The 20229-nt window shown below is 49.5% G+C and overlaps 1 pseudogene; it reads right to left on the bottom strand.

Moving 5' to 3' along the window:
• Positions 1-1721: 1721 nt before the first annotated feature.
• Positions 1722-20229, bottom strand: part of LOC147091175 (uncharacterized) — a 273196-nt pseudogene continuing 254688 nt past the window's right edge.

Genomic DNA, 20229 nt, shown 5'->3' with positions numbered 1-20229 from the left:
CATGGGAGGGTGCACATTGGACAACACCCGAATAGGTCATTAGTCTGGTACTCGGAGAATGTCCAACACTAGTCTTTATATAAGAATCATCCAATCACATTCCTCTAGGGCACTACATCACACTCCCCTCATTCACTACATCACACTCCCCTCATTCACTACATCACACTCCCCTCATTCACTACATCACACTCCCCTCGTTCACTACATCACACTCCCCTCGTTCACTTCCTCCCACTCCCCTTATTCACTGCATCACACTCCCCTCATTCACTACACCACACTCCCCTCATTCACTACATCACACTCCCCTCATTCACTGCATCACACTCCCCTCATTCACTACATCACACTCCCCTCATTCACTACATCACTCTCCCCTCAATCACTACATCACTCCCCTCATTCACTACATCGCACTCCCCTCATTCACTACATCACACTCCCCTCATTCACTACATCACACTCCCCTCATTCACTACATCACACTCCCCTCAATCACTTCATCACACTCCCCTCATTCACTACATCACACTCCGCTCATTCACTACATCACACTCCCCTCATTCACTACATCACACTCCCCTCATTCACTACATCACACTCCCCTCAGACACTATAACCCACTCCCCTCAGACACTACATCCCACTCCCCTCAGACACTACCTCCCAGTCCCCTCAGACACTACAACCCACTCCCATCAGACACTACCTCCCTCTCCCCTCAGACACTACACACCACTCCCCTCAGATACTACATCCCACTCCCCTCAGCCACTACATCCCACTTCCCTTATTGACAAAATACCACTCCCATGATTCAATTCATCCCATTGCCCCAATCACTACATCGTATCTCCTCAGACACTACATTGCACACCCCTTAATCAGTAATTTCACTCCCCTCAGTCACTACATCCTAATCACCTCAGTCACGACATCTCACACTCCTTCCTCAGTTACAATTTCCCATCCCCTCAGTCACTGCATATCACTCCCCTAAGTCACTACAACGTACTCCACTCAGTCACTATATGCCGCAAACAATTCTTTAAGTCAATATAACGTACTCCACATCAGTCCATACATCACAATCCATTCAGTCACTATAGCCCACATCCTTGAGTCGATATATCCCACTCCCCTCAGTCACTGCATCCCACTCCTCTCAGCAATTGCATTCCAATTCCCTCATTCACAACATCCCACTCCCAAGATTAATCACATCTCACTCTCCCAATCACTGCATCGCCTCAACTCAGTCATTGCATCGCCCAGCCCTCAGTCACTAATTCCACTCCCCTCAGTCACTAATTCCACTCCCCTCAGTCACTAATTCCTCTCCCTTCAGTCACTACATCCTAATCGCCTCAGTCACCTTATCCCACTCCCTTTCGTCACTAATTCCACGCCCTTCAGTCACTGCATACCACTCCCCTAATCACTGCATCGCACTTCCTTCAGTCACTACATCTCACTCCCCTCAGTCACTATATACCACTCCCCTCAGACATTGCCTCCCAATACCCTCAGGCAATGCCTCCCAGACCCTCAGTCACTGCATGCAAATCCCCTCGGTCTCCTCATCCCTCTGTCCACTCATCCCACAACACTCCCTCATTACATCCCACTCCCCTCAATAAGAGCCTGGATGAATCTGAGTGACTGAAGATTCCAGCAGTTACGTTGGGTAACAGTCTCTGTAGAATGGGCCCCACAAATCAGATACCTGAGTTAGCAGAACCCGCGGGAATAGTGGATGTTCGGTCAGCGGATTTGCGAGTCGAATGTTCCTCGGGTTCCTGAGTTGGGGCTGTCTCGTGATCTGTTGTAAATGAAGAGAGACATGGGAGAGTGCCGAGTGGAGAACACCAGAACAGTTCATCAGGCTGGTACAAGAGCCCAGAAAATGTCAGACTTCAGTCTCTATATAACACAAAAACAACCAATCCTATTCCCCTCAGTGACTACATCCCACCCCCTTCAGTTACTGCATCCCACACCTCTCAGTCAATACATCGCACACCTGTCAGTTACTGTGTCCCACTCCCCTCAGTCACTGCAACCCACTCCCCTCAGTAATTGCCTCCCTCTCACCTCGGTCACTGCATCCCACTCCCCTCCATCACTGCATCCCAATGCCCACAGTGACTGAATCCCACTCCCTTGAATCCCCTCAGCCCTCTCCACTCAGTCATTAAATACAACTAGCCTCATTCTTTTCTTCCCCCTACCTTCAGTCTCCCCGTCCCACTCCCTTCAGCGTTCTCATCCCACTCGCATCAGGCTTCTCATCTCACTCCCTTCACATTCCTCATCCCACTACCCTCACACCCCTCATCCCACGACTCTCAGTCACCTCATCCCACTCCCCTCTGTCTACTCATCCCAAACACCCGCCCCCCCCCATCAGTCTGTTCATATCATTCTCCTCAGGCTCATCATCCCACTTCCCTTAGACACATCATCACATTACACTCCGATTCCTCATCCCACTCCCATCAGTCTCCTGATCCCGCACACCTCAGTCGCTGCATCCAAATCCTCTCAGCCACCTGCCCCAGCACACCTCTGTCGCTGCATTCCACTCCCATCAGTCACTACATCTAACTCCGCTTGGTCTCCTCATCCCACATCCCACAGTCTGCTCATCCCACTCCCCTCCTTCATTACATCCCACGCACCTCAATAAGATACTGGATGAATCTAAGGGACTGAGGATGTCAGCAGTTACATTGAGCTAACAGTCTGTGTAGAATGGATGCCACAAGGCAGATACCTGAGGTCGCAGACCCAGCTTGGAGGGAAAATAAATGTTCAGCAGATTCTCGAGTGGATTGGTCCTCGGGTTCCGGAATTGGGGAAGTCTCTGGATCTGTAATAAAAAAGAGAGACATGGGAGGGTGCACATTGGACAACACCCGAATAGGTCATTAGTCTGGTACTCGGAGAATGTCCAACACTAGTCTTTATATAAGAATCATCCAATCACATTCCTCTAGGGCACTACATCACACTCCCCTCATTCACTACATCACACTCCCCTCATTCACTACATCACACTCCCCTCGTTCACTACATCACACTCCCCTCATTCACTACATCACACTCCCCTCATTCACTACATCACACTCCCCTCATTCACTACATCACACTCCCCTCGTTCACTACATCACACTCCCCTCGTTCACTTCCTCCCACTCCCCTTATTCACTGCATCACACTCCCCTCATTCACTACACCACACTCCCCTCATTCACTACATCACACTCCCCTCATTCACTGCATCACACTCCCCTCATTCACTACATCACACTCCCCTCATTCACTACATCACTCTCCCCTCAATCACTACATCACTCCCCTCATTCACTACATCGCACTCCCCTCATTCACTACATCACACTCCCCTCATTCACTACATCACACTCCCCTCATTCACTACATCACACTCCCCTCATTCACTACATCACACTCCGCTCATTCACTACATCACACTCCCCTCATTCACTACATCACACTCCCCTCATTCACTACATCACACTCCCCTCAGACACTATAACCCACTCCCCTCAGACACTACATCCCACTCCCCTCAGACACTACCTCCCAGTCCCCTCAGACACTACATCCCACTCCCATCAGACACTACCTCCCTCTCCCCTCAGACACTACACACCACTCCCCTCAGATACTACATCCCACTCCCCTCAGCCACTACATCCCACTTCCCTTATTGACAAAATACCACTCCCATGATTCAATTCATCCCATTGCCCCAATCACTACATCGTATCTCCTCAGACACTACATTGCACACCCCTTAATCAGTAATTTCACTCCTCTCAGTCACTACATCCTAATCACCTCAGTCACTACATCTCACACTCCTTCCTCAGTTACAATTTCCCATCCCCTCAGTCACTGCATATCACTCCCCTAAGTCACTACAACGTACTCCACTCAGTCATTATATGCCGCAAACAATTCTTTAAGTCACTATAACGTACTCCACATCAGTCCATACATCACAATCCATTCAGTCACTATAGCCCACATCCTTGAGTCAATATATCCCACTCCCCTCAGTCACTGCATCCCACTCCTCTCAGCAATTGCATTCCAATTCCCTCATTCACAACATCCCACTCCCAAGATTAATCACATCTCACTCTCCCAATCACTGCATCGCCTCAACTCAGTCATTGCATCGCCCAGCCCTCAGTCACTAATTCCACTCCCCTCAGTCACTAATTCCACTCCCCTCAGTCACTAATTCCTCTCCCTTCAGTCACTACATCCTAATCGCCTCAGTCACCTTATCCCACTCCCTTTCGTCACTAATTCCACGCCCTTCAGTCACTGCATACCACTCCCCTAATCACTGCATCGCACTTCCTTCAGTCACTACATCTCACTCCCCTCAGTCACTATATACCACTCCCCTCAGACATTGCCTCCCAATAACCTCAGGCAATGCCTCCCAGACCCTCAGTCACTGCATGCAAATCCCCTCGGTCTCCTCATCCCTCTGTCCACTCATCCCACAACACTCCCTCATTACATCCCACTCCCCTCAATAAGAGCCTGGATGAATCTGAGTGACTGAAGATTCCAGCAGTTACTTTGGGTAACAGTCTCTGTAGAATGGGCCCCACAAATCAGATACCTGAGTTAGCAGAACCCGCGGGAATAGTGGATGTTCGGTCAGCGGATTTGCGAGTCGAATGTTCCTCGGGTTCCTGAGTTGGGGCTGTCTCGTGATCTGTTGTAAATGAAGAGAGACATGGGAGAGTGCCGAGTGGAGAACACCAGAACAGTTCATCAGGCTGGTACAAGAGCCCAGAAAATGTCAGACTTCAGTCTCTATATAACACAAAAACAACCAATCCTATTCCCCTCAGTGACTACATCCCACCCCCTTCAGTTACTGCATCCCACACCTCTCAGTCAATACATCGCACACCTGTCAGTTACTGTGTCCCACTCCCCTCAGTCACTGCAACCCACTCCCCTCAGTAATTGCCTCCCTCTCACCTCGGTCACTGCATCCCACTCCCCTCCATCACTGCATCCCAATGCCCACAGTGACTGAATCCCACTCCCTTGAATCCCCTCAGCCCTCTCCACTCAGTCATTAAATACAACTAGCCTCATTCTTTTCTTCCCCCTACCTTCAGTCTCCCCGTCCCACTCCCTTCAGCGTTCTCATCCCACTCGCATCAGGCTTCTCATCTCACTCCCTTCACATTCCTCATCCCACTACCCTCACACCCCTCATCCCACGACTCTCAGTCACCTCATCCCACTCCCCTCCGTCTACTCATCCCAAACACCCGCCCCCCCCATCAGTCTGTTCATATCATTCTCCTCAGGCTCATCATCCCACTTCCCTTAGACACATCATCACATTACGCTCCGATTCCTCATCCCACTCCCATCAGTCTCCTGATCCCGCACACCTCAGTCGCTGCATCCCAATCCCCTCAGCCACCTGCCCCAGCACACCTCTGTCGCTGCATTCCACTCCCATCAGTCACTACATCTAACTCCGCTTGGTCTCCTCATCCCACATCCCACAGTCTGCTCATCCCACTCCCCTCCTTCATTACATCCCACGCACCTCAATAAGATACTGGATGAATCTAAGGGACTGAGGATGTCAGCAGTTACATTGAGCTAACAGTCTGTGTAGAATGGATGCCACAAGGCAGATACCTGAGGTCGCAGACCCAGATTGGAGGGAAAATAAATGTTCAGCAGATTCTCGAGTGGATTGGTCCTCGGGTTCCGGAATTGGGGAAGTCTCTGGATCTGTAATAAAAAAGAGAGACATGGGAGGGTGCACATTGGACAACACCCGAATAGGTCATTAGTCTGGTACTCGGAGAATGTCCAACACTAGTCTTTATATAAGAATCATCCAATCACATTCCTCTAGGGCACTACATCACACTCCCCTCATTCACTACATCACACTCCCCTCATTCACTACATCACACTCCCCTCATTCACTACATCACACTCCCCTCGTTCACTACATCACACTCCCCTCGTTCACTACATCACACCCCCCTCAATCACTACATCACACTCCCCTCATTCACTACATCACACTCCCCTCAATCACTACATCCCACTCCCCTCATTCACTGCATCACACTCCCCTCATTCACTACATCACACTCCCCTCATTCACTACATCACACTCCCCTCAATCACTATATCACTCCCCTCATTCACTACATCGCACTCCCCTCATTCACTACATCACACTCCCCTCATTCACTACATCACACTCCCCTCATTCACTACATCACACTCCCCTCATTCACTACATCACACTCCGCTCATTCACTACATCACACTCCCCTCATTCACTACATCACACTCCCCTCATTCACTCCATCACACTCCCCTCAGACACTATAACCCACTCCCCTCAGACACTACATCCCACTCCCCTCAGACACTACCTCCCAGTCCCCTCAGACACTACATCCCACTCCCCTCAGACACTACCTCCCACTCCCCTCAGACACTACACTCCACTCCCCTCAGATACTACATCCCACTCCCCTCAGCCACTACATCCCACTTCCCTTATTGACAAAATACCACTCCCATGATTCAATTCATCCCATTGCCCCAATCACTACATCGTATCTCCTCGGACACTACATTGCACACCCCTTAATCAGTAATTTCACTCCCCTCAGTCACTACATCCTAATCACCTCAGTCACTACATCTCACACTCCTTCCTCAGTTACAATTTCCCATCCCCTCAGTCACTGCATATCACTCCCCTAAGTCACTGCAACGTACTCCACTCAGTCACTATATGCCGCAAACAATTCTTTAAGTCACTATAACGTACTCCACATCAGTCCATACATCACAATCCATTCAGTCACTATAGCCCACATCCTTGAGTCAATATATCCCACTCCCCTCAGTCACTGCATCCCACTCCTCTCAGCAATTGCATTCCAATTCCCTCATTCACAACATCCCACTCCCAAGATTAATCACATCTCACTCTCCCAATCACTGCATCGCCTCAACTCAGTCATTGCATCGCCCAGCCCTCAGTCACTAATTCCACTCCCCTCAGTCACTAATTCAAATCCCCTCAGTCACTATTTCCACTCCCCTCAGTCACTAATTCCACTCCCCTCAGTCACTAATTCCACTCCCCTCAGTCACTAATTCAAATCCCCTCAGTCACTATTTCCACTCCCCTCAGTCACGAATTCCTCTCTCTTCAGTCACTACATCCTAATCGCCTCAGTCACCTTATCCCACTCCCTTTAGTCACTAATTCCACGCCCTTCAGTCACTGCATACCACTCCCCTAATCACTGCATCGCACTTCCTTCAGTCACTACATCTCACTCCCCTCAGTCACTATATACCACTCCCCTCAGACATTGCCTCCCAATACCCTCAGGCAATGCCTCCCAGACCCTCAGTCACTGCATGCAAATCCCATCGGTCTCCTCATCCCACTGTCCACTCATCCCACAACACTCCCTCATTACATCCCACTCCCCTCAATAAGAGCCTGGATGAATCTGAGTGACTGAAGATTCCAGCAGTTACATTGGGTGAACAGTCTCTGTAGAATGGGCCCCACAAATCAGATACCTGTGGTAGCAGAACCCGCGGGAATAGTGGATGTACGGTCAGCGGATTTGCGAGTCGAATGTTCCTCGGGTTCCTGAGTTGGGGCTGTCTCGTGATCTGTTATAAATGAAGAGAGACATGGGAGAGTGCCGAGTGGAGAACACCAGAGCAGTTCATCAGGCTGGTACAAGAGCCCAGAAAATGTCAGACTTCAGTCTTTATATAACACAAAAACAACCAATCCTATTCCCCTCAGTGACTACATCCCACCCCCTTCAGTTACTGCATCCCACACCTCTCAGTCAATACATCGCACACCTGTCAGTTACTGTGTCCCACTCCCCTCAGTCACTGCAACCCACTCCCCTCAGTAATTGCCTCCCACTCACCTCGGTCACTGCATCCCACTCCCCTCCATCACTGCATCCCAATGCCCACAGTGACTGAATCCCACTCCCTTGAATCCACTCAACCCTCTCCACTCAGTCATTAAATACAACTAGCCTCATTCTTTTCTTCCCCCTACCTTCAGTCTCCCCGTCCCACTCCCTTCAGCGTTCTCATCCCACTCGCATCAGACTTCTCATCTCACTCCCTTCACATTCCTCATCCCACTACCCTCAGACCCCTCATCCCACGACTCTCAGTCACCTCATCCCACTCCCCTCCGTCTACTCATCCCAAACACCCGCCCCCCCCATCAGTCTGTTCATATCATTCTCCTCAGGCTCATCATCCCACTTCCCTTAGACACATCATCACATTACACTCCGATTCCTCATCCCACTCCCATCAGTCTCCTGATCCCGCACACCTCAGTTGCTGCATCCCAATCCCCTCAGCCACATGCCCCAGCACACCTCTGTCGCTGCATTCCACTCCCATCAGTCACTACATCTAACTCCGCTTGGTCTCCTCATCCCACATCCCACAGTCTGCTCATCCCACTCCCCTCCTTCATTACATCCCACGCACCTCAATAAGATACTGGATGAATCTAAGGGACTGAGGATGTCAGCAGTTACATTGAGCTAACAGTCTGTGTAGAATGGATGCCACAAGGCAGATACCTGAGGTCGCAGACCCAGCTTGGAGGGAAAATAAATGTTCAGCAGATTCTCGAGTGGATTGGTCCTCGGGTTCCGGAATTGGGGAAGTCTCTGGATCGGTAATAAAAAAGAGAGACATGGGAGGGTGCACATTGGACAACAGCCGAATAGGTCATTAGTCTGGTACTCGGAGAATGTCCAACACTAGTCTTTATATAAGAATCATCCAATCACATTCCTCTAGGGCACGACATCACACTCCCCTCATTCACTACATCACACTCCCCTCATTCACTACATCACACTCCCCTCGTTCACTGCATCACACTCCCCTCGTTCACTTCCTCCCACTCCCCTCATTCACTACATCACACTCCCCTCATTCACTACATCACACTCCCCTCGTTCACTACATCACACTCCCCTCGTTCACTTCCTCCCACTCCCCTTATTCACTACATCACACTCCCCTCATTCACTACACCACACTCCCCTCATTCACTACACCACACTCCCCTCATTCACTACATCACACTCCCCTCATTCACTACATCACACTCCCCTCATTCACTACATCACACTCCCCTCATTCACTACATCACACTCCCCTCAATCACTACATCACACTTCCCACATTCACTACATCACACTCCCCTCAATGACGACATCACTCCCCTCATTCACTACATCACACTCCCCTCATTCACTACATCACACTCCCCTCATTCACTACATCACACTCCCCTCATTCACTACATCACACTCCAATCATTCACTACATCACACTCCCCTCATTCACTACATCACACTCCCCTCATTCACTACATCACACTCCCCTCATTCACTGCATCACACTCCCCTCGTTCACTACATCACACTCCCCTCGTTCACTTCCTCCCACTGCCCTCGTTCACTACATCACACTCCCCTCATTCACTACATCACACTCCCCTCATTCACTACATCACACTCCCCTCATTCACTACATCACACTCCCCTCATTCACTACATCACACTCCCCTCATTCACTGCATCACACTCCCCTCATTCACTGCATCACACTCCCCTCATTCACTACATCACACTCCCCACATTCACTACATCACACTCCCCTCATTCACTACATCCCACTCCCCTCATTCACTACATCACACTCCCCACATTCACTACATCACACTCCCCTCATTCACTACATCACACTCCCCTCATTCACTACATCACACTCCCCTCATTTACTACATCACACTCCCCTCATTCACTACATCACACTCTCCTCATTCACTACATCACACTCCCCTCATTCACTACATCACACTCCCCTCATTCACTGCATCACACTCCCCTCATTCACTACATCACACTCCCCTCATTCACTGCATCACACTCCCCTCATTCACTACATCACACTCCCCTCATTCACTACATCACTCTCCCCTCATTTACTACATCACACTCCCCTCATTCACTACATCACACTCTCCTCATTCACTACATCACACTCCCCTCATTCACTACATCACACTCCCCTCATTCACTACATCACACTCCCCTCATTCACTGCATCACACTCCCCTCATTCACTGCATCCCACTCCCCTCATTCACTAAATCACACTCCCCTCATTCACTACATCACACTCCCCTCATTCATTACATCACACTCTCCTCATTCACTAAATCACACTCCCCTCATTCACTACATCACACTCCCCTCATTCACTACATCACACTCCCCTCATTCACATCACACTCCCCTCAATCACTACATCACACTCCCCTGATTCACTACATCACACTCCCCTCATTCACTACATCACACTCCCCTCATTCACTGCATCACACGCCCCTCATTCACTACATCACACTCCCCTCATTCACTGCATCACACTCCCCTCATTCACTACATCACACTCCCCTCATTCACGACATCACACTCCCCTCATTCACTGCATCACACTCCCCTCAATCACTACATCCCACTCCCCTCATTCACTGCATCACACTCCCCTCATTCACTACATCACACTCCCCTCATTCACTACATCACACTCCCCTCATTCACTACATCACACTCCAGTCATTCACTACATCACACTCCCCTCATTCACTACATCACACTCCCCTCATTCACTACATCACACTCCCCTCATTCACTACATCACACTCCCCTCATTCACTGCATCACACTCCCCTCATTCACTACATCACACTCCCCTCATTCACTACATCACACTCCCCTCATTCACTACATCACACTCCTCTCATTCACTACATCACACTCCTCTCATTCACTACATCCCACTCCCCTCATTCACTACATCACACTCCCCTCATTCACATCACACTCCCCTCATTCACTACATCACACTCGCCTCATTCACTACATCACACTCTCCTCATTCACTACATCACACTCCCCTCATTCACTACATCACACTCCCCTCAGTCACTACATCACACTCCCCTCATTCACGACATGACACTCCCCTCATTCACTACATCACACTCCTCTCATTCACTACATCACATTCCCTCATTCACTACATCATACTCCCCTCATTCACTACATCACACTCCCCTCAGTCACTGCATCACACTCCCCTCAGTCACTGCATCACACTCCACATATTCACTACATCACACTCCACTCATTCACTGCATCACACTCCCCTCATTCACTACATCACTCCCCTCATTCACTACATCACACTCCCCTCATTCACTACATCAAACTCCCCTCATTCACTACATCACACTCCCCTCATTCACTACATCACACTCCCCTCATTCACTACATCACACTCCGCTCAGTCACTGCATCACACTCCCCTCATTCACTACATCACACTCCACCCATTCACTACATCACACTCCCCTCATTCACTACATCACACTCCCCTCATTCACTACATCACACTCCCCTCATTCACTGCATCACAGTCCCCTCATTCACTGCATCACACTCCCCTCATTCACTACATCACACTCCCCTCATTCACTACAACACACTCCCCTCATTCACTACATCACACTCCCCTCATTCACTACAACACACTCCCCTCATTCACTACATCACACTCCCCTCATTCACTACATCACACTCCCCTCATTCACTATATTACACTCCCCTCATTCACTACATCACACTCCCCTCATTCACTACATCACACTCCCCTCATTCACTACATCACACTCCCCTCAGTCACTACATCACACTCCCCTCATTCACTACATCACACTCCCCTCATTCACTACATCACACTCCTCTCATTCACTACATCACATTCCCTCATTCACTACATCACACTCCCCTCATTCACTACATCACACTCCCCTCAGTCACTGCATCACACTCCCCTCAGTCACTGCATCACACTCCACATATTCACTACATCACACTCCACTCATTCACTGCATCACACTCCCCTCATTCACTACATCACTCCCCTCATTCACTACATCACACTCCCCTCATTCACTACATCAAACTCCCCTCATTCACTACATTACACTCCCCTCATTCACTGCATCACACTCCCCTCATTCACTACATCACACTCCCCTCAGTCACTGCATCACACTCCCCTCATTCACTACATCACACTCCACCCATTCACTACATCACACTCCCCTCATTCACTACATCACACTCCCCTCATTCACTGCATCACACTCCCCTCATTCACTGCATCACACTCCCCTCATTCACTACATCACACTCCCCTCATTCACTACAACACAGTCCCCTCATTCACTACATCACACTCCCCTCATTCACTACAACAGACTCCCCTCATTCACTGCATCACACTCCCCTCATTCACGACATCACACTCCCCTCATTCACTAAATCACACTCCCCTCATTCACTACATCACACTCCCCTCATTCACTACATCACACCCCCCTCAATCACTACATCACACTCCCCTCATTCACTACATCACACTCCCCTCAATCACTACATCACTCCCCTCATTCACTACATCACACTCCCCTCATTCACTACATCACACTCCCATCATTCACTACATCACACTCCCCTCATTCACTACATCACACTCCCCTCATTCACTGCATCACACTCCCCTCATTCACTATATTACACTCCCCTCATTCACTACATCACACTCCCCTCATTCACTACATCACACTCCCCTCATTCACTTCTCAAACTCCCCTCATTCACTAGATCACGCTCCCCTCCTTCACCACTTCACACTCCCCTCATTCACTACATCCCACTCCCCTCATTCACTACATCACACTCCCCTCATTCACTACATCACACTCCTCTCATTCACAACATCACGATCCCCTCATTCACTACATCGCACTCCCCTCATTCACTGCATCACACTCCCCTCAATCACTACATCGCACTCCCCTCATTCACATCACACTCCCCTCATTCACTGCATCACACCCTCCTCATTCACTACATCTCACTCCCCTCAGACACTACATCCCACTCCCCTCAGACACTACATCCCACTCCCCTCAGAAACTACATCTCACTCCCCTCAGACACTACATCCCACTCCGCTCAGACACTACATCTCACTCCCCTCAGACACGACATCCCACTCCCCTGACACTACATCCCACTCCCCTCAGTCACTACATCTCACTCCCCTCAGTCACTACATCCCACTCCCCTCAGACACTACATCCCACTCCCCTCAGACACTACATCCCACTCTCCTCAGACACTATATCCCACTCCCCGAAGACACAACATCCCACTCCCCTAAGCCTCTACACCCCACTCCCCTCAGTCACTGCAACCCACTCCCCTCAGTAATTGCCTCCCTCTCACCTCGGTCACTGCATCCCGCTCCCCTCCATCACTGCATCCCAATGCCCACAGTGACTGAATCCCACTCCCTGGAATCCCCTCAGCCCTCTCCACTCAGTCATTAAATACAACTAGCCTCATTCTTTTCTTCCCCCTACCTTCAGTCTCCCCGTCCCACTCCCTTCAGCGTTCTCATCCCACTCGCATCAGACTTCTCATCTCACTCCCTTCACATTCCTCATCCCACTACCCTCAGACCCCTCATCCCACGACTCTCAGTCACCTCATCCCACTCCCCTCCATCTACTCATCCCAAACACCCGCCCCCGCCATCAGTCTGTTCATATCATTCTCCTCAGGCTCATCATCCCACTTCCCTTAGACACATCATCACATTACACTCCGATTCCTCATCCCACTCCCATCAGTCTCCTGATCCCGCACACCTCAGACGCTGCATCCCAATCCCCTCAGTCACCTGCCCCAACACACCTCTGTCGCTGCATTCCACTCCCATCAGTCACTACATCTAACTCCGCTTGGTCTCCTCATCCCACTTCCCACAGTCTGCTCATCCCACTCCCCTCCTTCATTACATCCCACGTACCTCAATAAGATACTGGATGAATCTAAGTGACTGAGGATCTCAGCAGTTACATTGAGTTAACAGTCTGTGTAGAATGGATGCCACAAGGCAGATACCTGAGGTCGCAGACCCAGCTTGGAGGGAAAATAAATGTTCAGCAGATTCTCGAGTGGATTGTTCCTCGGGTTCCGGAATTGGGGAAGTCTCTGGATCTGTAATAAGAAAGAAAGACATGGGGGGGTGCACATTGGACAACACCCGAATAGGTCATTATTCTAGTCCTCGGAGAATGTCCAACACTAGTCTTTATATAAGAATCATCCAATCACATTCCTCGAGGGCACTATATCACACTCCCCTCATTCACTACATCACACTCCCCTCATTCACTACATCACACTCCCCTCATTCACTACATCACACTCCCCTCATTCACAACATCACACTCCCCTCATTCACTGCATCACACTCTCCTCATTCACTACATCACACTCCCCTCATTCACCAAATCACACTCCCCTCATTCACTACATCACACTCCCCTCATTCACTACATCACACTCCCCTCATTCACTGCATCACACTCCACTCATTCACTACATCACACTCCCCTCATTCACTGCATCACACTCCCCTCAGTCACGACATCACACTCCCCTCATTCCCTACATCACACTCCTCTCATTTACTACATCACACTCCCCTCATTCACTGCATCGCACTCCCCTCATTCACTGCATCACACTCCCCTCATTCACGACATCACACTCCCTCATTCCCTACATCACACTCCCCTCATTCACTATATCACACTCCCCTCATTCACTACATCACACTCCCCTCATTCACTACATCACACTCCCCTCATTCACTGCATCACACTCCCCTCATTCACTGCATCACACTCCCCTCATTCACTACATCACTCCCCTCATTCACTACATCACACTCCCCTCATTCACTGCATCACACTCCCCTCATTCACTACATCACAGTCCCCTCATTCACTACATCACACTCCCCTCATTCACTACATCACACTCCCCTCATTCACTACATCACACTCCCCTCATTCACTACATCACACTCCCCTCAGTCACTACATCACACTCCCCTCATTCACTACATCACACTCCCCTCATTCACTACATCACACTCCCCTCATTCACTGCATCACACTCCCCTCATTCACTACATCACACTCCCCTCATTCACTACATCACACTCCCCTCATTCACTACATCACGCTCCCCTCATTCACTACATCACACTCCCCTCATTCACTACATCACACTCCCCTCATTCAATACATCACACTCCCCTCATTCACTACATCACAATCCTCTCATTCACTACATCACACTCCCCTCATTCACTACATCACACTCCCCTCATTCACTACATCACACTCTCCTCATTCACTACATCACACTCCCCTCATTCACTACATCCCACTCCCCTCATTCACTACATAACACTCCCCTCATTCACTACATCACACACCCCTCATTCACTACATCACACGCCCCTCATTCACTACATCACACGCCCCGCATTCACTACATCACACTCCCCTCATTCACTACATCACACTCCCCTCATTCACTACATCACACGCCCCTCATTCACTGCATCACACTCCCCTCATTCACTACATCACACTCCCCTCAATCACTACATCACACTCCCCTCATTCACTACATCACACTTCCCTCATTCACTGCATCACACTCCCCTCAATCACAACATCACTCCCCTCATTCACTACATCACACTCCCGTCATTCACTACATCACACTCCCCTCATTCACTACATCACACTCCCCTCATTCACTACATCGCACTCCCCTCATTCACTACATCGCACTCCCCTCATTCACTACATCACATAGCCCTCATTCACTACATCACACTCCCCTCATTCACTACATCACACTCCCCTCATTCACTCCATCACACTCCCCTCATTCACCACATCACACTCCCCTCATTCACTAGATCACACTGCCCTCATTCACTACATCGCACTCCCCTCATTCACTACATCACACTCCCCTCATTCACTACATCACACTGCCCTCATTCACTACATCACACTCCCCTCATTCACTACATCACACTCCCCTCATTCACTACATCCTACTCCCCTCATTCACTACATCACACTCCCCTCATTCACTACATCACAATCCCCTCATTCACTGCTTCACACTCCCCTCATTCACTGCATCACACTCCCCTCATTCACTGCATCACTCTCCCCTCATTCACTACATCACACTCCCCACATTCACTACATCACACTCCCCTCATTCACTGCATCACACTCCCCTCATTCACTGCATCACACTCCCCTCATTCACTGCATCACTCTCCCCTCATTCACTACATCACACTCCCCTCATTCACTACATCACACTCTCCTCATTCACAGCAACACACTCCCCTCATTCACTACATCACACTCCCCTCATTCACTACATCACACTCCCCTTATTCACTACATCACACTCCCCTCATTCACTACATCACACTCCCCTCAATCACTACATCACACTCCCCTCATTCACTACATCACACTCCCCTCATTCACTACATCACTCCCCTCATTCACTACATCACACTCCCCTCATTCCCTACATCACACTCCCCTCATTCACGACACCACTCCCCTCATTCACTACATCACACTCCCCTCATTCATTACATCACACTCCCCTCATTCACTACATCACACTCCCCTCATTCAATACATCACACTCCCCTCATTCACTACATCACACTCCCCTCATTCACTACATCACACTCCCCTCAATCACTACATCACACTCCCCTCATTTACTGCATCCCACTCCCCTCATTCACTACATCTCACTCCCCTCATTCACTACATCACACTCCCCTCATTCACTACATCACACTCCCCTCATTCACTACATCAAACTCCCCTCTTTCACTACATCCCACTCCCCTCATTCACCACATCACACTCCCCTCATTCACTACATCCCACTCCCCTCATTCACTACATCACACTCCCCTCATTCACTACATCACACTCCCCTCATTCACATCACACTCCCCTCATTCACTGCATCACACTCTCCTCATTCACGACATCACACTCCCCTCATTCACTACATCACACTCCCCTCAATCACTACATCCCACTCCCCTCATTCACTGCATCACACTCCCCTCATTCACTACATCACACTCCCCTCATTCACTACATCACACTCCCCTCATTCACTACATCACACTCCCCTCATTCACTACATCACACTCCCTCATTCACGACATCACAGTCCCCTCATTCACTGCATCACAGTCCCCTCATTCACTACATCACACTCCCCTCATTCACTACATCACACTCCCCTCATTCACTACATCACACTCCCCTCATTCACTACATCACACTCCCCTCAGTCACTACATCACACTCCCCTCAGTCACTACATCACACTCCCCTCATTCACTACATCACACTCCCCTCATTCACTACATCACACTCCCTCATTCCCGACATCACACTCCTCTCATTCACTACATCACACTCCCCTCATTCACTGCATCACAGCCCCTCATTCACTACATCACACTCCACACATTCACTACATCACACCCCCCTCATTCACTACATCACAGCCTCTCATTCACTACATCACACTCCACACATTCACTACATCACACTCCCCTCTTTCACTACATCACACTCCACTCATTCACTGCATCACACACCCCTCATTCACTACATCATACTCCCCTCATTCACTACATCGCACTCCACACATTCACTACATCACACTCCCCTCATTCACTACATCACACTCCCCTCATTCACTACATCACACTCCCCTCATTCACTACATCACACGCCCCTCATTCACTACATCACACTCCCCTCATTCACTAAATCACACTCCCCTCATTCACTACATCACACTCCCCTCAATCACTACATCACACTCGCCTCATTCACTACATCACACTCCCCTCATTCACTACATCGCACTCCCCTCATTCACTACATCGCACTCCCCTCATTCACTACATCACACTGCCCTCATTCACTACATCACACACCCCTCATTCACTACATCACACTCCCCTCATTCACTCCATCACACTCCCCTCATTCACTACATCACACTCCCCTCATTCACTAGATCACACTGCCCTCATTCACTACATCGCACTCCCCTCATTCACTACATCACACTCACCTCATTCACTACATCACGCTGCCCTCATTCACTACATCACACTCACTTCATTCACTACATCACACTCCCCTCATTCACTACATCCCACTCCCCTCATTCACTACATCACACTCCCCTCCTTCACTGCATCACACTCCCCTCATTCACTGCTTCACACTCCCCTCATTCACTGCATCACACTCCCCTCATTCACTGCATCACACTCCCCTCATTCACTGCATCACTCTCCCCTCATTCACGACATCACACTCCCCTCATTCACTACATCACACTCTCCTCATTCACTGCATCACACTCCCCTCATTCACTACATCACACTCCCCTCATTCACGACATCACACTCCCCTTATTCACTACATCGCACTCCCCTCATTCACTACATCACACTCCCCTCAATCACTACATCACACTCCCCTCATTCACTACATCGAACTCCCCTCATTCACTACATCACTCCCCTCATTCACTACATCACACTCCCCTCATTCACTACATCACACTCCCCTCATTCACTACATCACACTCCCCAGATTCACTACATCACACTCCCCTCATTCACTACATCACACTCCCCTCATTCACTACATCACACTCCCCTCATTCACTACATCACACTCCCTCATTCACGACATCACAGTCCCCTCATTCACTGCATCACAGTCCCCTCATTCACTACATCACACTCCCCTCATTCACTACATCACACTCCCCTCATTCACTACATCACACTCCCCTCATTCACTACATCACACTCCCCTCATTCACTACATCACACTCCCCTCAGTCACTACATCACACTCCCCTCAGTCACTACATCACACTCCCCTCATTCACTACATCACACTCCCCTCATTCACTACATCACACTCCCTCATTCCCGACATCACACTCCTCTCATTCACTGCATCACACTCCCCTCATTCACTGCATCACAGCCCCTCATTCACTACATCACACTCCACACATTCACTACATCACACCCCCCTCATTCACTACATCACAGCCTCTCATTCACTACATCACACTCCACACATTCACTACATCACACTCCCCTCTTTCACTACATCACACTCCACTCATTCACTGCATCACACACCCCTCATTCACTACATCATACTCCCCTCATTCACTACATCGCACTCCACTCATTCACTACATCACACTCCCCTCATTCACTACATCACACTCCCCTCATTCACTACATCACACTCCCCTCATTCACTACATCACACGCCCCTCATTCACTACATCACACTCCCCTCATTCACTAAATCACACTCCCCTCATTCACTACATCACACTCCCCTCAATCACTACATCACACTCGCCTCATTCACTACATCACACTCCCCTCAATCACTACATCACACTCCCCTCATTCACTACATCACACTCCCCTCAATCACTACATCACACTCGCCTCATTCACTACATCACACTTCCCTCATTCACTACATCACACGCCCCTCATTCACTACATCACACTCCCCTCAATCACTACATCACACTCGCCTCATTCACTACATCACACTCCCCTCATTCACTACATCACACTCCCATCATTCACTGCATCACACTTCCCTCATTCACTACATCACACTCCCCTCATTCACTACATCACACTCCATCATTCACTACATCACACTCCATCATTCACTACATCACACTCCATCATTCACTACATCACACTCCCCTCATTCACTACATCACACTCCCCTCATTCACTACATCACACTGCCCTCATTCACTACATCGCACTCCCCTCATTCACTACATCGCACTCCCCTCATTCACTACATCACACTGCCCTCATTCACTACATCACACACCCCTCATTCACTACATCACACTCCCCTCATTCACTCCATCACACTCCCCTCATTCACTACATCACACTCCCCTCATTCACTAGATCACACTGCCCTCATTCACTACATCG

The sequence above is a fragment of the Somniosus microcephalus genome, unplaced genomic scaffold, assembly GCF_052327205.1.
Source record: "Somniosus microcephalus isolate GS21.2 unplaced genomic scaffold, FLI_Smic_1.0 unresolved_chr3, whole genome shotgun sequence".
NCBI lineage: Eukaryota > Metazoa > Chordata > Chondrichthyes > Squaliformes > Somniosidae > Somniosus > Somniosus microcephalus.
This window is presented reverse-complemented; position numbering and strand designations above follow the sequence as displayed.